General features: G+C 49.0%; 2 long non-coding RNA genes across 4 annotated transcripts in view; both read right to left on the reverse strand.

Annotated features, from left to right (window-relative positions):
* The window catches only part of LOC140633927 (uncharacterized), an 87,861-nt gene that overhangs the window by 17,037 nt on the left and 48,836 nt on the right, over nt 1-21,988 (reverse strand). The gene's annotated exons all lie outside the window — the stretch shown is intronic.
* The window catches only part of LOC140633926 (uncharacterized), a 29,369-nt gene that overhangs the window by 6,974 nt on the left and 407 nt on the right, over nt 1-21,988 (reverse strand). Inside the window, exon 2 of one of the 3 annotated variants that reach the window (XR_012031521.1) lies at nt 17,023-17,130. The exons of the other annotated variants lie outside the window; for them this stretch is intronic. This is a non-coding gene — a long non-coding RNA (uncharacterized lncRNA). The remainder of the gene's footprint in view (nt 1-17,022; nt 17,131-21,988) is intronic. 3 annotated transcript variants of the gene reach the window in all.

Consider the following 21,988-nt stretch of genomic DNA (forward strand, 5'->3'; position numbering starts at 1 on the left):
CCACATCCAGGGCACCTGGGTGGCTCAGTGGATTAAGCATTTGCTGTCAGCTCAGGTCATGATCTTGGAGTTCTGGGATCGAGCCCCACGTTGGGCTTTCCTGCTCCGTGGGGAGTCTGCTTCTCCCTCTCCGCTACTCAGGCTCTCTTTCAAATAGATAAATAAAATCTTTAAAAATAAAATGACTACACCCTCACTCCAAGATACCAAACAATGATGTCATGGCAGATTTATTTCCTTCCGGGGACTTCACTTTGTATAGATGAGCCAACACTACAAACAATTTTGTGATCTAATTTCTTTTTTAAATTTCACATTGGATTACAAGTATGTTCTCTTGTCATTGAAAACTCTTTGTAAACATCCTATTATAATAGTGTTTCAGGCTCTAAAATAAACACGTGTTCATAATTGAAATTTTTTTTTAATGATGACAAAACTAAACAACAAATAAAAATCACCACTATCCCATCTGCCACCTGAACAGTTTTGCCTTAGTCTACTTGAGCTGCTATAACGAAATACCACTTACAAAACCAGGCTAGCTTATAAACAACAGAAACGTGATGTTCACAGCTCTGGAAGCTGGGAAGTCAAGGTCAAGGAGCCGGCATGGTTGTCATTCAACGAGGGCTTGCTTCCTGGTTCATGGCCAGCACCTCCTCCCATGGCCAGTCCTCACATAGTGAAATAGGCACAGGATCTGTCTAAGGTCCCTTTTATAAGGGCACTAATCCCATTCGTGGAGGCTCCACCCTCATGACTCAAGCATCTCCCAAAGGCCCCGCCTTCTAACCCCCATCACCTTTAGGGGCTAGGATTTCAACATTTAACTTTTATAGGGATATGTTCAGGCCACAGCAATTTTTGAACCTGATCCTTAACATTATAGGATAACCAAGTTCCCACCTCATTCTCCTATAGCATCCTTTTATTTTTTTTTAAAGATTTTATTTCTTTATTTGAGAGAGAGTTTGAGCATGGTGGAGGGGCAGAGTGAGAGAGAGAAGCAAATTCCCCACTGAGCAGGGAATCCAACCACCCCAGGACCCAGAGAAGATGATCTGACCCAAAGGCAGACACTCAACCCACTGAGCCACCCAGATGCTCCCTATAGCATCCTTTTCAATGGCTCCCTCTCATCCTATGGTATGAGTATCCAGAATCCAGTGGCAGAGGCGGAAGCTATTTCTGACTTAGCACTGTTGCAAGGGTCAATAACATTGACCTTGGGAGCACTGACCACGCGCCAGGCACAGCAGTAGGCACAGTCTTCTCAATAGCCTTGCGATCATTGTTCCCATTTTACAGCTAGTAATAATAATAAGACCTCATATTTACTGAGCTGAGCCCCTGCTATGTGGATAGCTCCTCTAAAGCTATCTGGGATCCACTCTATGGATAAGTGGATAAGTGGATATCCACTCTATGTGGATAACTCCTCTAAATCCTCACCACAACCTACGAGTTAGGTGCTCCCTTCATTCCACAGATGAGGAAACAGATATGGAGAGGTAACTTGTCCCATGAGGCCACAGCTCCTGGTAACTGGTGGAACCTGGCTCCAAACCTAGGTCTGTCCGACTTCGAAACCAGGTCTAAAACCACTGCACAAAACCACCAGATGCCAAGACTAGCTTCTGGCCGGGAGAGGCTGGCCATAAGTGTGGAGGAGACAGGGTCAGATCACTACCACCACCACCCCCGGTCCCTGCAGTGCCTGGGTGGGAACAGCAGCAGATCTATCCTCAGGAGACTTGACATGACCCCGCCTGGGCATCTGGAGAGACTCTGGGAGGTGTGCACACAGGAAGAGCTGTGTCCAGCTCAGAGATTTCTTGGTCTTCGGTGGTTTTTCGGGGCAAAGATTTGCAGGGAACTAAGTATGGCTTGAACAACCCCAGCTGGTTCTCTGTCCCATCCATAGGAACTCCGGATGGCAATGTTACTTTTCGAGGCAGTCCCACCAGCCTACCTCGCCCACCACAGCAACAAGACCTCACAACACTGTCACCTCCTTCCACCCATTGCCACCATCCTAATCCAAGCCACCACCCTGTCTCATCTGGACTACTGTGAAGACCCCCTCGCTAGCCTTCTGGCCTCCCCTCCCAGTGCCCTGTGCCCCATGTTCCACACTGCAGCCAAGTGAGCTTTATTACCATGCCCATCCCATCCAGTCACCACCTGACTCAAACACTGTAATGCTTCCCATTGCTCTTACCTTCCACTGGGCCTACAAAGTGCTGCAAGACCTGGTCCCTACCCATTTCCCCAGCCCCATCTTCCAGTTCCTTGTCACTCTGCATTCCAGCCTCATCAGCCTTATCTCAGGTCCTTGGGGTCATCAGTCTTCCTCCTGCCACTAGGCCTTTGCAAGTGCTGTTCCCTCTACCTAGAAAGCATGTCCCTCCCTCCTCCACCCTCATGACTTCCTCATTGCTCAGGTCTCAGCTCAGGCACCCCCAGAATCCGCCAGCGTGATTTCTCTGACTTTCCCACCTAGGGAAAACCTTCTGTCATAAACCTAGTTCAAATGTCATGTGTGATAATGCCACCCAGCCCCCCGCTGGACTGTAAGTTTCATAAGGGCAGGGACCTCATCTGCCCTACTCACTGGGATGTACCGGGCAAGGCCTTAGCAGGTGCTCCCAGAGAATCGGGAGCTGGCTGTCTGACTCGTGGTGACAGCCACAGAGCCCACGGGTGGTCACACTCCATTCTCTTTGCTTATATTAACTCATTTTGGTCCTCCCAAGTGACAGGGGTATTACCTTCCCCAGTGAGGCTCGGCAAGGTTGTCGCTTCCTCAAAGCCCACAAGTCACCAAGGCAACGGATGGAATTGGCGGGGCGGGGCCATCGCAGGGCCTGGAAACCCCAGCGCCACCTGCCTCCAGCCAGCCAGCAACCCGATGACTCTGACAATGTGACTGTGACGGTGGCACCAGGGCAGCCGACCCTCCAGGAAAGGCCTCGGCCCACACGCGGGACAGGCCCTTCTTGTTTGCTTTGTATCTGGTTCCTGTGCGGCAGCGCCCGCCAGAGTTGGCCAAGGCTGCACTTTTTCTATCTAATGGTTAAAATTCTTAGAGGTATTATTCTCTGCTTTGCTTGGCACCGCCACAGAACATACCTCTGATGCGGCAGGTAACTGGATAGGGTCTTGGTCACAGCAATTTGCTGAACACGAGGTTTTGTGCACAAAAACACATTACAGCACTTGGGGGTGTCTCTCAGGAACACCGCCAGCCGCGGTCGGAATTTTGTGTATCAGAGAGGAGGGAGCAGGGCCAGGGGGCCCAGAAGAGGGAGGCATGCACGGAGGATGTAGGAGCCCCGAAGTACTGAGCAAGGTGGGACCCAGGACTCCCCACCCCAATATTAACATTCAGTCTACACCTTGAGTAAGAACTCAAGCTTGAGGTCTGATGGGCCAGGGCTTGGGTCTAGCCTCACCACCCCGGCTGTGTGACCTTTTGAGAGACAATTAACCTCTCTGAGCCTCAATTTCCTCAAGTGTAAAATGAACGAAGTCAGAGGCCTTACCGCCTAGGGCCTCTGCAAAATACACACAGGGTAGGAATTCAGACCGTCTGGTCACTGCCGTATCTTTCGGGCTTGGAGTAGTGCCTGACACATAGTAGGGACTCAGTAGGTAGGTGCCGTATAGACTTGAATTGCCCCAAAGCTGTAGTCCCAGTACCCAGCACAGTGTGTGGTGTGTGCTAGTTGCTAAAAATGTATTTGTTAAATTGACTTAATTATTCACAGCTGTCCCCAAATGCCAAGCTGAGCACATGGCATGGACTACTTACTCAAAAGTGTTTTCTTGAATGAGTGAGTGGAAAGCATTCAGCAAAGGACACAGGATATAGTGCTTAAATTATGTGAGCTATTATTCCTTGTCTATTCAACAAACTTTCACTGAGGGCTTGTGTGTGTTTTTTTCCAACACCAATTCTCTGCCACCAGCTGGGTGTCCAACGATTCCCTATGATTTTGACACTAACTACCTGGAGTTAGCAGCAGACTCCGTGGGCTAAGGGCTCAGTCCCACAAGACCGTCCTCACTTCAGATGCCAGCCACAGGTGGGGTCCCCCAGTGACCCACACTTCTGCCCCAGCCACCAAAATTCAGCAATTCCCACCACCTCCTCCGCAGGTTCTAGAATTCATAGAACTCAGGAAAGGGCTTTACTTAGGATCACTGTTGTTTTTTTTTTTTTTTAAAGATTTTATTTATTTATGATAGTCACACAGAGAGAGAGAGAGGCAGAGACACAGGCAGAGGGAGAAGCAGGCTCCATGCAGGGAGCCCGATGTGGGATTCGATCCCGGGTCTCCAGGATCGCGCCCTGGGCCAAAGGCAGGCGCCAAACCGCTGCGCCATCCAGGGATCCCTCACTGGTTTGTTTTACTTAAGATTTATTTATTGTAGAGAAAGAGAGAGAACACAAGCAGGAGGGAGAGAGAATCTCAAGCAGACTCTGAGCTGAGCGCTGAGCCTGATTCAGGGCTCGATCTCACCACCTGAGCCAAAACCAGGAGTCGGCAGTCAACCAACTGTGCCACCCAGGCACCCCGTGATCTCTGGTTTATTTTTAAAGGACACAACTCAGGAACGGCCAAATGCAAGAGATGCACAGGGGAAGGTGTAGGAGTTGAGGCAGGCACAGAGCTTCCACCCCCCCACCCGGGGTGCGCCCCCCCTCCCAACAGCTCAGTGTGTCCCCCAGTCCCAAAGCCCTCTGATTGTCTTAGTTCAAGAGTTCTAACAACCCAGCCTCCAACCCCCACCCCTGGAGAGGACTGGGGTAGGGCTGAGAGTTCCCACCTCTAATTGCTGGTCTTTCTGGTGACCAGACCCCATCCTGAAGCCTCCTGGGGCCCCACCCTGGGTCACCTGGGCAAAAACTAGGTGTGCTCGAATGGGCTCATTAAGAAAAGACACTCCTGTCCCTCAGGAAATAAAAGGGTTTTAGGAGCTCTGTGTCAAGAACCTCGGACAAAGACCAGATATATTCTTAATTACACCACAGCCTGCCACCCACTGTCACTATCCTGGGCACTGGGTGAACAAGCCGGAGGGGACCCCAGCCTCCTACACCTCCCGGGCCATCAGACTTGATCCCCAGCTCCCACTCACCACAAAGCCTCTTGTCAGCAGTGAGTCTCTGCCAACTTCCAGCCCCGTGCTGGCAATGAGGAAGGGACAAGAGAGGGACATCGTCCCTGCCCCTTCTGAGCTCGCACCCCTTGGCTGGAGAGAAAAGACTGGCACAGAGGAAAGGAGAAACCCGAAATGGAAGAGCAAGGATGGTGATAATGCAGAATCTGAGAGCCAGAAGATGACCATGGGTCAAGCCCAGCTCTGCCCCTCGGTGACTGAGGGCTTGCAGGTCCAGCTGAGCTGGGCGGTCTCTGGAATGCTCCACGGAAAAAAAACGTAACTTGTTATGGGGTAGTTGCCATGGGGTGGTGTCCAGCTGACATTTTTGTGCTTCTAATTGAAAAGAAAGAATTGCAAACAGTCCGGGCATACCCAGTGTGTTCCAGAAACTGTGGGCAAAGAGAAGGGAGTGATGACAGGCAAAGAAACAGAGAGAGGAACAGAGGAAGAGAGGGACTTCGGCTCCTCTTCCACCCTCCACCCGATACGTCCCTCCCCCTGTTGCAAGCTGGGCCCTCTGGCAAGCAGGGCTGAGGCGAAGTTAGAAACACAGAATCTTTATTCCCACCAAGAAGTCCACGAAAAGATGCTCAACATCATTAGCCTTTAGGGAAACGCAAATCGGCACCACAGTGAGACAGCACTTGTCACCCAGGAAGTTGGCCAGGATGAAAAAGACATACAGGGACAAGTGTCGGCGAGCACGTGCAGAAGTCAGAGGAAAGAAGATGCTTTGGACGGAACACAGCCTGGGGAGGTTCTCAAAAGGTCAAGAGTTACCATACCAGCCAGTAATCCTACTCCTTGAGAAATAAAACTGTACATGAGTGTCATGGCCATGTTCTTCACAACTGGAAAAAAAAAAAAAAAGCAGAATGACACAAATGTCCATGGACTGGCAAATGGATAAAGAGAGTGGAGTAGAGCCTTATGATGGAATATTACTCGGCCAGAAAAAGGGATAAAGGGCTCCTACAGGCTGTGACACAGATGAACCTCAAAATGTGAAGTGAAAGAAGCCACAAAATGCCCAGAATAGGCAACCTATAGAGACAAAGAACATTCGTGGCTTCCAGGGCCTGGAAGGCTAGGAGGAAATGAGGGTCGTGACTGTTCCCCAGTATGGGCTTTCTTTTCAGGGCAACGAAAATGTCCTAAAATTAACCGTAGTGACCGTCGCACAACTCGGTGAATATACTAGGAACCACTGAATTGCACACTTCAAATGGATGAGTTGCAGGTATGCAGACTGCATTTCAACAAAACTTATCCAATAAAGCTTCGTGAGGAGCACAGGCGGTGGAAGGAGAGGTGGGGCAGGGAAGCAGGACCCGGGAGGCCTCAGGCCACAGTCCCTCCTGACGGAAGCTCCACTGGCCCTGCAGGGAGCTCCAGAGAATACTGTGGGGGTGACCTGGGTGTCGTAGCACCCCCGGCTCAGTCACCAGCCAGGGGCCACCCAGAATGGTGGGAGTGGACTGGAGAGCTAGGACGGCTCCCGAGGGAGCTCACAGCTGGGGCCCGCGAGCAAACCCTGCTCCTTGCCCTGGGCCGGATCCCCGATCCCCGTTCCTCACAGCCCGTCGCGAGCAGTGTCCCCGTCTGCCACACCACCATGATGCCACCCCTACGAAGGGGAAGCACGGTCACCCCTCCCACGGGGACAGCAGTCCACAGCGTCCTCAGGACATTCCTGGGCTCTAGTCAAGCCTCCCCGGCCCAGGCCCCGAGGCTGTCAGTGAAGCATTTAGTGAGCAGCTACTGCTTCTTGGCTCCTTTCCTGACACCGGGATAGCTCACACGGAGTTCCTTCCTGTGGCGGCACAGCGGCCCCCACAAGATGTGTGGGTGCATCAGCCACGCGCCGTGCGGCCCTGCCCATGCCCTCTGGCTCCCACCTGCCCACAGAGCCCCTGGAACTGCCAATCACGAGAAGGTAGCCAAGGAGGCCCACAGTGGGGAGGTGGGGAGCCCTGTCTCCTCAGCCTGGGGTCACCCTGAGTCTGTGGGCCTCACCAGCTTGCACCTCCAACTTCTAGCTCCCCATGAAACCCAGAGTTCAGGAGAGCCCAGAAGGGCAGACACTTTGCAGCTCCTCATCCCCTCTTCCCTGGATCCCTCTTTCTACAAACACCGCACACCCAGGCCAGACAGAAGTTTCTCTGTATGTTAATGGAAACGTGTGTGTGTGTGTGTGTGTGTGTGTGTGTGTCTGTGTGTCTGTGTGTGTCTGTGTGTGGTATGTATGTGCACAGGACATATGCAGCCAGTCAAAAATGCCCTCCTCTCTCCCCAGCACATGGAGAAAGGACTAGAATTTAGGCATCTGACTCCTAATCCCGTGTCTGTCCCCAGAATTATCAGACGGGGAGGCACTGCTCCCCCCACTGCTCATCTGGCTGGCTGCAGAGGCAGCCCTGAGAAGTAAGTCCTGGACCGCAGTACTGGGGCTGGGCGAGGGGTGCTGCTGGGGTGGGGGAGTCTCTGCACAGGACCTGGGTGGCCACAGCCCTCAGTGGAGGCTTCTTGTCCCCAGACACAGCCTAGATCCCTACACATACACACACACACACACACCTCACCCATCCTCTTTATGCTCTAAGTTCTAGTCCTTGGGCCCCCAGGACAGTGGCAGTCCCTGATGGTGTGGGGGGAGCCATTGGGTGGCCTAGGAGGCACCTTTCCACCTTGTTCTAGGATGGGTACAGGGACTGCCCAGTCCTCAACTCAAATCCCTCTTCCCATAGTTCTAGATTACATGTAATATCAGGGGCATCATCCAGCGCGACCAGGAAAGGCTCCACTGAAGAGAGTCCACCCTGGGGACCCCCCACAAGGCCTCTGAAGTGGCCCCCTTGGGTGCTGGGTCCCCACCTCAGGCCAGGGAGGGCCTCTGGAGGCTGTTTATGTGCCAGCTAAGGGCAACCAGCTCTGAGCCTATTGGGGAGTGGTCTTCCCAGCAGGCCATGGGGATCCAGGGTGAAGAGGGACCCAAGAGTGCCACACACTGCTAAGAAGGGGTGCTGGGGTCTGGCTGGGGTCAGACCTGGGTTCAAGTCTCCAGCTTGCCCCAAGGCCCCCTCTTCCTTGCTAGGCCCCAGTGTTTGCCACCTGCACAACGACAAAGCTTGAAGTTCTCTGCAGGCCTTTGCAGCAGAGATGCTCTAAGATGCCAAGCAGATCAATGGGAGATCCTGGAAGCGACCAGTCCCCATGGGTGGGCTGGCCCAGAGAGCTCCCCAGGCCGGTGGTTGGCCTCTCTAGCCTAGCAGGGCCCCACCCCAGCTGTATCACTCGCCCCTGAGTCTCTAGGCTCTGGGAACTCCCGCACTGTTCAAACTCACAGAGGACAAGACACATTTAAGTCCGGAACACAGACCAACATTACCTTTGGGCTAACAGACAGCTCTGTGCCCCTCAACTGCTGCTCTCCTGAGGGGCAGAGCCAGGTGCTGCTGAAGGGAATAGGGAAGGATTCTATAGGAGGAAGAGGAAACAAGCTTCAGACTCCTCAGAGATGCCCAGCCCCAGTGGCCCACCCCACAGCTCCTGGGCTCCTGGGCTCCTGGCAGACATAGCAGTGCTGTCGCCACCTCACTTTCTTTCTTGCAATCCTCCAGACCGTCATCATCCATCCATCACATGCAGCACCTGAGATGACACCTCCACTTGTTGTCAGGGGCTATCACTTTGATGGCAGATAGATCTAAAGTCTTCACACAAAAGGAAAATTCCAGAGTGTCAAAGATCATTCTTAAAAATCTCCTCGGGCTTCCTGGATGGCTCAGTCGTTTAAGCATCTGACTTTTGATTCTGACTCAGGTCATGATCTCTGGGTCGTGAGACCAAGCCCCACATTAGGTTCTGGGCTGGGCACAGAGTCTGCTTGAGATTCTCTCTCTCTCTCGCCCTCCCTCTGCCCCTCCTCCTGCTCCCTCTAGTTCTCTCTCTCTCTCTGTCTCTAAAAAGAGAAGGCAAGAGGAGAGGAGGGAAGGGAAGGGGAAGAGAGGAAAACGGAGGATAGGGGAGGGAATCGAATCTCCTAAATCTCAAAGTACAGAATAGCTCAGACTCCTAAGGGATCTGACCCAGGTGTTTTTCCCACAGATCACTGTGCTGTTGGTTGGGCTCAATGTGTCTGGGGGTCTGGAGTCTATGAAAATGCTTGTCTTTGGGACGCCTGGGTGGCTCAGTCGGTTGAGCATCTGCTTTCTGCTCAGGTCATGATCCCAGGGTCCCGGAATAGAGCCCCACGTTGGGCTCCTGCTCAGTGGGGAGCCTGCTCCTCCCTCTCCTTCTGTCGCTTCCCCTGCTTGTGCTCTCTTTCTGTCAAATAAATAAATAAATAAAATCTTTAAAAAAGAAAATGCCTGTCTTTAAAAACTACACTTCCTCAGGGCAGTAAGAGATGCATTGGGGACTGAGCTTGACAAAGCAAAACCAAAGCCCCATGTTCTCTCCCTGAGAATAATAGAACCGTCAATGGTGGGGCAAACCCACCCAATCTGGATGAACTGTTAGCTTTCTCTTCTGCAAACAAGGAGCATAAAGTTAAGGGGGAGTGGGGAATTTGCAGGAGTTAAATGCCGTATGATGCAAATGCACTTAATTTGGCATCCCCACAATATCTTAGGAGCACCTGCTGGACATTTTTCCATAGTCCATGTTTCAGTAACCTCGTGGTATAAATCTGTTAACTGGGATAGGTGTTTATTGTTCTTGAAGGAGGGATTCCCAAATCTGACTCCTTTCTGAGAAACTCCTCTCCTTCCAGGACTCAGTGACAAGCCACTCCTGCCTTCAACTGCAGAAGCAAAGCTGGAGGAGCCAGGTGCTTGCTTTCCTGACTCTCTAGCAGCAAAGGTGCAAGCATGTGACTTGAACTCTCTCTCAGGCAACCAGATGGACCTCTCCAGATTCAAAGATGCAGAGAATCGGAGACTTTCTTGGGTGGGAGGCTGTGCCCATGACAGCAGGGACACTGAATTAGCAGAGGCAGCCCGGGAGCGAAGCAGTGACCCCCACAGTCAATATGGAGAAGACTGACGACCCAGCAGAAACAGTGGTGATGGACAAGTCACAGCAGAGGGAAGCAAATGGCCAAAAAACCGGCCAAGAGATGCGCAACACACTGGTGAGCAGAAGATGATGATTAGACACCCTTTCACACTCAACAGCTTAGTGACAATGTTAAAGTCCAAACCCTGGAAAATGGCATCTCTTTGAAGTGTTGTAAAACAAATGCCAAAATGTAGAAAGCTGGCGATGTACATACCCTGCCTCCAGCGGTTCTCCATCTAGGTATGTATGTACCAGATAGAGAGTTCCAACCCTGGTGTGTAGGACAGAAATATTGATCCTTTCCAGTCTGGGGGCAACCACGGGGGTTAGGCTAACTCAGTATGGGCCCGCTGCAAGCTGCAACACAAGCAGCCTACCCCTGGGCTCTCAACTCCATCCTCTTTACCCTGAGATGGGTGCATTATCATACTCTGTTTAGGCTGCAAGATGTGAAGCAGGCAGGGAAGTATTGTTCATACCTGTGCACAGGTCAGAGATTGCAAAGATGGCCATTACAGCATTGTCATAATAGGGGGACACGGAAACCATGTACCTCTCTATAATGGATGCTGTGGTGAGCTGCCTAGACGACCTTCCGTACTCGCTGCCCCATCTCCTGGGAGCCTTGGCTACTAATGGCTCATAACTGAGTTCTTCTCTGAGAACGGCCTTCAGTCAAGGGGAGCTGCCTTGCCCACCTTATATGCTTTCCCCGGGGAAGCCTACCTCCAATGACAGATCTATGCAGAGGTATAGACACCTGGCCCCTTAGTGTCAGCTCAGCACAAATCAGTAGGGCTTCCCCAGCTCCAGCCGCACTCCCTCTACGATTCTTTAAGGCTTATGATGCATTTGTGCTGCAGCCCACCTTCTCTTCCATCCAAACCTGCTTCCCACAGTCCCTCACACAAATCGGTCCTGAGAGCACTCTCATGAGCCACCTGCATTTAAATCTCCATCTCAGAGTCTGTTTCTCTAGAAACCTACGTGTAACAGAGGTGGTCCAAGAATAGGCACCTTAAATTGGGATTTTGGAGCTGGATCCAAAATCCCTACCTGGCCAGATGACTGAGAGGACCCATCACTGGAGATAGGTGGAATCACAAGCACCTGGCATGGGGAGGTGTTAACATTCTCACAGAGGGTGAACTGGGATAGGAAACTGGCAGAAGGGAACACATCGGTGCTACAACCTCTCAGGCATTTGAGAGAGACTGGATGGCTCTTGTTGAGTGCAATAAATGCAGCAGGGAAAGACAATGAAAGGCTGAAGGCGATTAATCACCAGCTTATGGTGAAGTACAGCTCTCATCTCCTACAGCAAGAGGGCATAAAAAGCTCAACATCGAGCCCAGGACTTACTCATAAAAATAGCAGCACTCCAAAGAAAGCAGAATTCTCAACTGATTCTGACAAATCTGCTTATGCCCAAATTAGCCCCCTGGTTGGTCAGGGGTGGGACCTTGGCTCTTAAGATGGGGTCAGGATGCTCAAGAATCATGAAACCCTAGATCTTCCTGAACCCTCTGGCCCCACAGAAATGGCCCCTCCTCCCCTTTAATGATGCTTCCCTGGGTGCCTGTGTGGCTCAGTTGGTTAAACATCTGGCTTCAGCTTGGGTCATGATCCTGGTGTCCTGGGATACAGCCCCACATTGGGATCCCTACTCTGAGGGGAATCTGCTCCTCCTCCTCCCTTTGCCCTTCTCCCTGTTTGTGCTCTCTCTCAAATAAATAAATGAAATCTTTAAAAAAATTTTTTTAGGGATCCCTGGGTGGCGCAGTGGTTTGGCGCCTGCCTTTGGCCCAGGGCACGATCCTAGAGACCCGGGATCGAATCCCACGTCGGGCTCCCAGTGCATGGAGCCTGCTTCTCCCTCTACCTATGTCTGCCTCTCTCTCTGTGTGTGACTATCATAAATAAATAAAAATTTAAAAAAAATTTTTTAAATAAAGGTTCTTCCTTTTGCTTAGAAATGGTGCATAGGCCTCGATCTTGTAAAATAGACTTGACTCCTAACTCTCCTCCTGGCCACCACCAATAACTAGGATCAGATCATAGCCTGGCCCCAGTGCTGAGTGTACAAAAGAGGGAGAGGATTATATCCTGAAGATTCTGTGGGATCTTATCAATCTACACTGACAAGAGCCAGGAGAACACAACGGAATTAGGTCCTGAGGGTTCTTAACGGAGGGAGATGGACTATAATGTTGGATAAAGGAGAGTATATTGATGAGAGCGCTCTCCCATGATGAGATTGAACACCCTGGCAAGGACCTTGGGAAATGGTACTAATGCAGTATAGAATGGATCTTATAAGCTTAGAGAAAGTGATGGACTGTACAAAGTGAAGGAGAAATGCCAGAGCTGTCACAGAAGATGGTGGAGGAAGGAATGCTCATAGACTCTGGCATGCCAGAGGGGATATACTATGCAAAGGCAAACTAACCCACCAGCTGGCTATGTTCCATGGACAGCCCAAAGGGCACTGCATTTCCCAACATAATAGGGAATAATGTAGTGAGGTAGCCCCAGCATCACTAAGGAGCTCACACCTAGGACACCAGCCCAAGGTAGGAGATGCATTATAGAACAGACTCCCTCCTCACGATGGGGATGATAAGGTCTTGAATAGATACTTAACCATTGGAAGCAGAATGGTACAATCACCGTAATGAAAAGCAAATCTGCAATGGCAACCAGGAGAGCATGATCCAAAAATAAAGATTAAGGAAATTAGTAATAGAATAAGACATCTTCAGGAGGAAGATAGATGGGCAGCTAACAGGGTAATGCTCAACCTATACAACCAAAAGAAATCAAGGATGGATTATCAGAAAGCCAAGAGTAGCCACCCAGCAGCTTACTAAAGTCACGGTTCCTTGGCGAATTTCTGGACCTGGGCCCATTCTCAGACCCAGGAACCACTGACTAAAGGAGAAACTAGGTTGCCACAAAGAAGAACCCTGCAACACCATGGCAAGTATATATGGTCATAATCCCCCCAGATTTTCTCCAAAGGGATGTACAGTCCTTTACATGTACATCCACACACTTGAGAAAGAAAAGTGTCTGTACATTTCAGTGACTTTCAAATAAAGGATCTGAATTGACACTGATACTCAAGGAACTGAAGCAGAATCATGCCCCCTACCTTTAAAGAAGGATATGTGGGGACAATGGGGACATGTGGGGCAATATGTGATATCCTGGCTTGATTCACACCTGATTCACAATGGGTTCACTGAGACCCTAGACCCAACCAATGTCATTCTCCCAGCCCTGAATATATGATAGGAAGAGACATACGTGGTACAACTTCCCTACCCGCACTGGCTCCAGGGCCAGTGGTAGAGGCCAAGTGAGAAGCCGCTGACACCACCCTCCCATTCTAGCTGAGGATAGTATGTCAAAAACAACATTGCCTCCCAGGGAGAATGGCAGAGATCAGTGCCACCCTTAAAACCTAAAGGATGTATCATTTCCATCACATTCCCATTTAATTCAAACGTCTGGCTCCTAAGTAACAGGTGGTCTTAGAAGATGACAGTGAACAATTGTAAATTCAAGCAAGTAGTAGCCTCACTTGCAGCTGCCCGATGATGTGCAATCTTTGCTAGACACAGCCCCAAGTACATAGTGTGCAGCCTTTGATCTGGCAAATGCATTCTTTTCTATTCCTTTCAGGAAAAGGATCAGAAAGATTTCCCACTCATGGAAGAAGAGCAATAGTATACATTTTCAGCTTTCCCAGGGCTAAGTTAACTCTCCTGCTGTCTATCATAATCTAGTCCAAAGAGACTGGCTGGACATCCCACAGAAAATCACAGTGATCTACTATATCAATGACATCATGCTAACTGGATGAACAAGCAGTGGCAAGTATTTTGGAGGCTTTTGTAAGATATATGTATTTCCAAGAGTAAGATTCAAACCTTATGGTAAATGCAGGATGCCACCGTATCAGTGAAGTTTTTTAAGAGTCCAGTGGTCTGGGATATCCCCTCCAAAGTTAAAAAATAAAACAGCAAATTATTGAAAACTGTACCTCCTACCACAGAGGATAATGTCTAAAAGGACTTTTCAAGTTCTGGTGGCAGCATACGCCATACCTAGGAATATTGCTCCCGTCTATATACCACATGATATGTAAGGCTGCTCGTCTTGAGTGGGACTTAGAGCAGGAAAATGCTGTACAGGAAGATCTAGACTGTATTGTGAGTAACCCTGCTACTTGGGTCATATGACTCAGCAGACCCTATGGTATTAGAGGTATTTGTGATAGAAAAAAGATGCCATGTAGAATTGGCAATCCCCAACAGAAGGGTAAGAATGTACCATTTGCAACAGAAAAGTATACACCTTTTATAAAATATACACATTTTTAAATAAAAACACACGTCTTTTATAAAATAGTTCCCAAAGTGTTACTGAACCTGGTTAGAAATGAACCATCTGATCTTGAACCTCAAATGACCACGCAGCTGAGTTCCATCAGACCTGCTAAGTCAAAAGGTTGACTAGGCCCAACAGCAACGACCATACAATGAAAGTAGACCATCTCAGATCAGGAACAAGCAAGGCCTGAAAGTATAAGGAAGCTGCATGATTGGGGAGCCCACACTGCCATGTCATCCATCACTGGTTCCTCTCTTTGAACTCACACCAATGGCCTTTGGGTTGGGGGAAATCTTTTGACCAGCTGATGGAGAAGGAAAAAGCCCAAGCTCGATTCATAGGCAGGTCATTTCAGTATGTGGTACAAGCCAAAAATGATCTGTTGTTATTTTGCCATCTTGGAAGAGGTAAGTGAAAATCTTCCCAATGTCAGAGCTTTGGGGGACATGTCTGATCATTCCATTTGTGCAGGAAAAGAAGTAGCCTGAGGTAAGACTCTACATGGATCCATACGCTATTTAGTCAGAGGCTTGGAAGGAAAAAAAGCAGGAGATTGGTGTCAGGGAGGTCTGGGGAAGAGGAACATGATAGACACAAGAGAGTGAGTATCAACTGTAAAGATCTATGTGGCTTGTGTTAACTCTCATCCGAGAGCAGCCGCCATATAAGAGGCGCAAAACAACCAAGTAGACAGAACAACTTGGCCAGTCAGTGTCTGCCAGTCTCTGTAGTTGGCCACCTCAACGCTGGTAAAATGGGCTCATGAATAGAGTAGCCACAGCAGCAGGAATCAAGGCTACATATGGGCCAAAAAGGTGAGCTGCCACTTGCCAAGGTGGATCTAGCTACTGCCACTGAAGAATGTCCACTATGCCAACAACAGACCAACATCGAGCCCTCAGTATGACACTATTGCTTAAAAAGAACAACCAGTCACTTGCTTGGACCCCTACCACCCTAAAAGAGTCAGAAAATCTTCTTGGCTGGGGTCAACACGTATTCTGCATATGGATTTGCCTCTCTTGCTTGCAGGATCCAGTCAGTACCACTACCCTAGGATTTGCAGAGTGGTCTATCTACTAGATATCTACTATTGCCATCTGGGATGACAATGCCTCAGATTAAGAAACCCACTTAACAGCAAAAGAGGTGCAATGGTGGGTAAATGACCATAGGCTGCCTATCACAAACCACACCACTTAGAAGTTACTGGCCTGAAAGGTGTAACCAAGATGCCAACTTGGAGAGGACATTCTGTGAGGATGGTACACCATCCTTCAGGATGTGAATAAACTCTAAAGCAATGACTACTATGCATGGCATTCCCAATAAAGTAGTTGGGTCCAGGAACCACAGTCAGAAGTGGGTGTGGCCCAATTACCGTCATTTACCATAATCTAACTGGGGGATTTGGGTTTCTCATTCCTTTAACTTTAGACTTTGTGGATCTAGAAGTTCCGACTTCCAGAGGAGACATACTTCCACCAGGGGACACATTAAACTTAAAATTATAGCCGTCATCTGGTTACTTTGGCTTCCTCATTCCAAGAGGCTAATAGGCAAGGAGTTAAGTCACTATACTGGCAAGTATAACTTCATCCTTATTAGCAGAAGGGTGTAGGGCTGCCATTATATAATGACAGCAGAAAAAAATACATTAGGAAACCAGGTAATCAACTGAGTGTCCCTTAGTATTTCCAAATTCTGACAGCAAATGGACACCAACAGTAATTATGGTCTGGGAAGAATATAATGAACAAGAGTACAGTTCCTCAATGATGAAAGGCAGAGTCACACCAGCAACCAGCAGGAAAGCCACCTAGACCAGTAGAGGTGCTAACAGAGGATGAAATGAACATAGAATGGGTATGAAAGGAACACGAATGGACAGCATAAATGGGAGATGATGAGATCTGACATGGCCTCAATACCAGCCATGGTGACAGGGGCTACAGATGTCCCACTAACTTCCCTGTTGTCATTTTTCCCAGAATACTGGAGAAACTACTCCCAGAGGTGGTGAATTTACTATGTGAAGCAGGTGGATCTGAGCAGTGCAAGATCTGGACTGTATTGGATGCTGGGCTGAGCTGCCCAGATCCCCCCTGAGGACAGAGGCACTCCCCTCTTTCCCCAACTGCCAGAAGTGTTAGCTGCAGGTGGTCTCCACATGAGTCCTCTCTGGGACTTAACCTTCAACAAACAGAGCTACCTCACCCAACGTTATGGCCCTTTCCCGGAGACAGCCTTCATCCAATGACTGGACAATGAGGGAGCATAAACATCTGGAAACTTGTCTTGATGGAGGACAACTCTGAAAGGCTCACCCCATTCCAGCGCACCCTGTAGGGATCAGCTGAGGTCTCTGTCCCAACCACATCACACTCCCACCTCTCTCTCCGCCTGGTTCTGCTTCCCTCGCTCCTTCACACGTGGTCTTCCTGAGAACACTCCCCAGCACACTTGCTGCTCACAAATCCCTGTCTCCAAGTCCGCTTCCTGGAAAGCCAAGCCAAATGGATTCAGTGGGGGAAATTTTAGGCTCTGTGATTTATTCATAAATGAAATTCCATACAGCTTTTAAAAGGAATGAACTCGAATGAGGTAGGTCAACAATACTGAAAAAAATGTAACAAATATGAACTTGTGTGAAAAATAAACAAGAAACTGATATGAAGATAGGAACATGTAAAAATGTTATCCACAAGAAACAATATTATATGCTATTGTATGTAACTGCCATGAAGATATTAAAACACAAATTTGGCTCCCTAAATTTTTTTAAAGATTTATTTATATTCATTCAGAGAGAGAGAAAGAGGCAGAGACACAGGGAGAAGCAGGGAGAAGAGGGAGAAACAGGCCCCATGCAGGAAGCCCGATGTGGGATTCGATCCCGGGTCTCCAGGATCACACCCCAGGCTGCAGGCAGCACTAAACTGCTGCACCACCAGGGCTGCCCTGGCTCCCTAAATTTATCATAGTGGCAGCTTCTGTGGAGGAGAGGAAGAAAATGAATGTAAAGGGCTTCAGAAAGGACTTTAATGTTTTAAGTGATATATTTTTTCTTCTGATTTTTTAAAAAAATTTGAAACAGAGATGACAAAATTTAGTCATATGTTAGTTCTGGGTAGTTGAGCATATTTGTCATATTGATTTCCTCTAGCTTTCTGTATTGAAATTTTTGCCAAGCTTTAAAAAACGTAATACAGGGGGCCTGCCCAACTCTTGGTTTCGGTTCAGGTCATGATCTCAGGGTTGTAGGATCGAGCTCCACTTCAGGCTCCATGCTCAGCAGGAGTCTGCTTGAGATTCTCCCTTTCTCAAGAGAAAATAAATGAATAGGGCGCCCTTCCCAAGGGAAATAAATGAATAGGGTGGTTTTTTGATACAATAAAGTATTATCAGCATTCTGAAAAGCATGAAGGTGTGCAGTGTTCACTGGGGGATCAAGAGAGAAGGAATCCATAGGTGGAATCCTAGGGACAATATTCCAGACCCCAGGAACATCCAAGCCCAGTAAATGCTTCAAGACCAGAACGGGAGGACCATCTGGTGTGGCCAGAATGGAAGGCCTGGGTAAAAAAAATGGCTGGGAAGCCTGAAAGGAGTGGATAAGGAAGAGCCTTTCCCACAAATTCGTGCACATGCACACACACACACACACACACACACACACATATGCGCACATGTGTACACACATGCCTTGGTTCTTCCTAGGAGCTGTCACCCTGATCTGGGGACTTCACACAGACATGCTGGAGACTCCACAGAGAAGAATAAGTTCTAAATTGTGCAAAATGTGGCCATGTCTGACCCAAGTGTACGTTTTTCTGGATCTGATGGCCTGTAATAAAAACACTAAATAACATACTCTTGTCAATATAATGAACCACTGTGGGCCACGACCCTGGAATCAGGCCAAGCTGGGTTCATATTCTGGCTCCACCATCAAATACCCGACTAGCCTGGAGTAAGACAGTGACCTTTCTGAGCCACAGGTCCCTCCTCTGTAAACTAGCAATGACAGCAGGCTTTCCTGTGGATGGGAAGACACTGTGGGGCAGCGCATGCAGCGTGGTCAGTGTCCAGCACAGAGCAAGCCCTCCACACCTGTCCATCTCCAGATTGCCAGGGAGGACTCTCCCAGAGCCTCCTGCCAGGTGCCCTTCCCAAGGAAAAGTCACCCTGCCTTGGGATTTAGTGAGGAAAGGAGCCCTTCCTAGACAGTCTCCAAATTCCTCACTACCCAAACCGGAGGGGATAAAAGAGTTCCTTAATTGGTACCACAAAGACTTTTCCACGGAGAAAGAAATAGAACTTCTAAATTAAAGGCAGATTTCTCTGCAGGAGGGGCAGCTGGCCTGAAGCCGGAACCCAGCTGCTGAGCCATTTTCTGGGAGGGAGGCCAGAGTGGAGGGAATAGTGTCTGGGGAGTGCATGCACCCCACCCCAAGTTGCCTGAGTGTTCCTCGTGTTTGCTATCTGATGGGCACCTTACAGGTGGTTGGCCCTGCCAGTGCTGCCTGGCCGTATTTCCAGCTGTAGCTTGGCCAGGCTGGTTCCTTGTGATGGGGCCCTGGGAAAGAAGACAGGCTCAAGGAGACTCCAATCCAGCAGGCGGGCAGAGCCCTGCTTCAGGAAGCTATAACCCCCAGTGCAGGCTCGCTGGGACAGTGGGTGGAAGAGGGGTACATCAAGGTGTGCTCCCCGTGAGAGATGGGGAGGCCACCAGAGACCCACTGAGAGGTCTCCCGGTGCATGGCTGGGCCTCCTGAATGGCCTCTGGTCTGAGAAATGACCAGGAAACCAGAACCAAGTACAGATTTCAGGAGGCTCAGGAGCCCTGTGTTTGGGCTACATGAACATTCAGTCATACACTTACCATGCTTTCATACATTCATTTGTCGAGAATAATTTGGGAGCTCCACCACATGCCCCAGGGTCTGGGACTCAGCAGTGACACAGCCTGGCCTCCTGGACTTTTCAGGGAAGTAAGGCATGAAGCTTGACTTGTGTGCAGGCTGCCACAGGACTGGGGCTCCCGACCCCTCCCATCCCAGGCCACCTCTGCCCCTAGGCCTGGCATGGGTCTACTATACCATATGGACCCCGCTGGTTTCAGACTGAACCCTAGTTTTGCAGAGCTGAAATGCTGGGTCAAAAGTCTACCCTTGGCCCCTAATATAACCACTGATTCAGGTAAGGATGATCAATTAATGTGTTAAAAACCATTAGGTGAATTGTCAATGCATAACTGAACATTCACGTTGTACAAAATAAGACCTTACAGATTTCCTTCAGGCCCAGGAGGAAAAAAATGGAACCAGAAAGGGTAAGGCGGTCCCCACTCCAACCCAGGAGTCAGTCATAAGTGAGAAACAGTGGGACAACCAACGAGCTTTTATCTGCCCACTGATACCATTTGAAGCTCTGAGCTATCACAGGATATGCTCCAGCCAGAAGATGTTTATTAGGGTCCATCAATTTGAATTCCTGTTAAGAGGATGTAAAACAAGCTGAATGGTGACAAAAGGAAGAACCCCACTAACCATGAGCCACTCCTTCATCCAGCCACAACAAAGGGTACTGTGCTAGATGGAAGGCAATCCAAGGGACAGGTGCCCCCAGGCACTGCAAGGTCTTCCACTTACACAAACTGGCTACAACACATTGCTAAGAGAGCAGATTTCCTTACCAAATATGAGGTGGGTATCAGATGATATTTAGAAATAATGATTTAGGGACGCCTGGTGGCTCAGCCCCCATGATTGACCAGCCTGTGCCAGGGAGGTGTGCAGGGCCATCTGCAGAGACGCCCTCAGAAGTCCTCCCTCTCTCCCCCTCTCTGGCTGTCTCCCCCTTAGCTGCTCCCTGACCTCCAGACTCAGTGTCCAACTGTCTGTCTACTTGGAAGCTCTACTTGGATGTCCAACAGCCATCTGGAGCCCACCATGCCCCCAAGAAACAGCCCTCACCATCACCTGCCCAAAGCTCTGCCTCAGAAGTGACCCCACCGTGGGGCACCTGGGTGGCTCAGTGGTTGAGCATCTGCCTTCGGCTCAGATCGTGATCCTGAGGTCCTGGGATTAAGTCCCAAATCAGGCTCCCTGCAGGGAGCCTGCTTCTCCCTCTCCCTGTGTCTCTGCCTCTCTGTGTGTGTCTCTCATGAATAAATAAATTTTAAAAAAAAGAAATAATGATTTACTTCATTAAGTGCGATGATGTTATTTTAGCACAATAGAAAATGCTCTCATCTTTTAAAGAGGCACACTTGAGTAACCAAAAAAAAAAAAAAAAAAATCCAGAATGTTCATGGTTCCTTGTGGTAGACACAAGATGGCCTCCAAGAGTCTCATCCCCTGTATACATGTCCTGAGGGTGAATATGATGTGATACCACTCCTGTGCTTAGGTTACATTATGTGGCAAGAGTGAAGGAATTTCTCAGACATCCTTGTTCAGCTGACCTTAAATTAATCAAACAGACAATTATCCTGGGTGGGCCTGACCTAATCAGGTGAGCCCTTTAAAAGAGGGCCTAGAGGCCAGAGATGGAAGCCGTCAGAGAGATCTGAAGCAGCAACAGATATATCCCTGCTGGCCTTGAAGAAGCAAACTGCCATATTGTGGAGGCCACATGACAGGGAACAGAAGGTGCACTCAGGGAGCTGAGGACTTCAGTCCTACAACCACAAGAAATTGAATTCCACCAACAATTCTGTAACTCAGTAGAGAAGCCCAGAGTTCATATGAGACTCAGCACTAGCAGACGTTCTTGCTTTCAGCCTGGTGAGACCCTGAATAGAGGGGCCCCCCAGCCTGTGACTGGACACTTGACCCACAGAAACTGTAAGATCATAGATTTGTGTTGTTTTAAGCCATTCGATTTATGGCAATTTATTATGCTTCTTTATTCATAATAGCCAAAAGCCAGAAACTGCCCAAATTTCCTTCAACTCAAGAATGAATAAAAAAAATTGCAATACACTCTAAAATTGGAATCATACTCAGCAACAGAAAAGCATGAGCCACTGGTACATATCATGGCTTGGGTGAACCTCAGAAACATTATGTTGAGCAAAAGAAGCCAAATACAAAAAAGACTGTAATTCTATATTTATATTCCATGATTCCATTTACATGTTATTTAAGAGCAGGAAAAAACTGAATCTGTGGTGATAGGAATCAGAACTGTGGTTGCCTGTGTGCGGGACAGAGGAGAATTCACTGGAAAAGAGCATAAAGAACTTTCTGGAGTGATGAGAATGTTTTACATCTTCATCTTTGTTAAGGGTATGGATTACATGAATATTGCTCCTTGGTGAAAACTCCTCAAACTGTATACTTAAAATCTA

This window comes from Canis lupus, chromosome 5 (assembly GCF_048164855.1).
Source record: "Canis lupus baileyi chromosome 5, mCanLup2.hap1, whole genome shotgun sequence".
Classification (NCBI taxonomy): domain Eukaryota; kingdom Metazoa; phylum Chordata; class Mammalia; order Carnivora; family Canidae; genus Canis; species Canis lupus.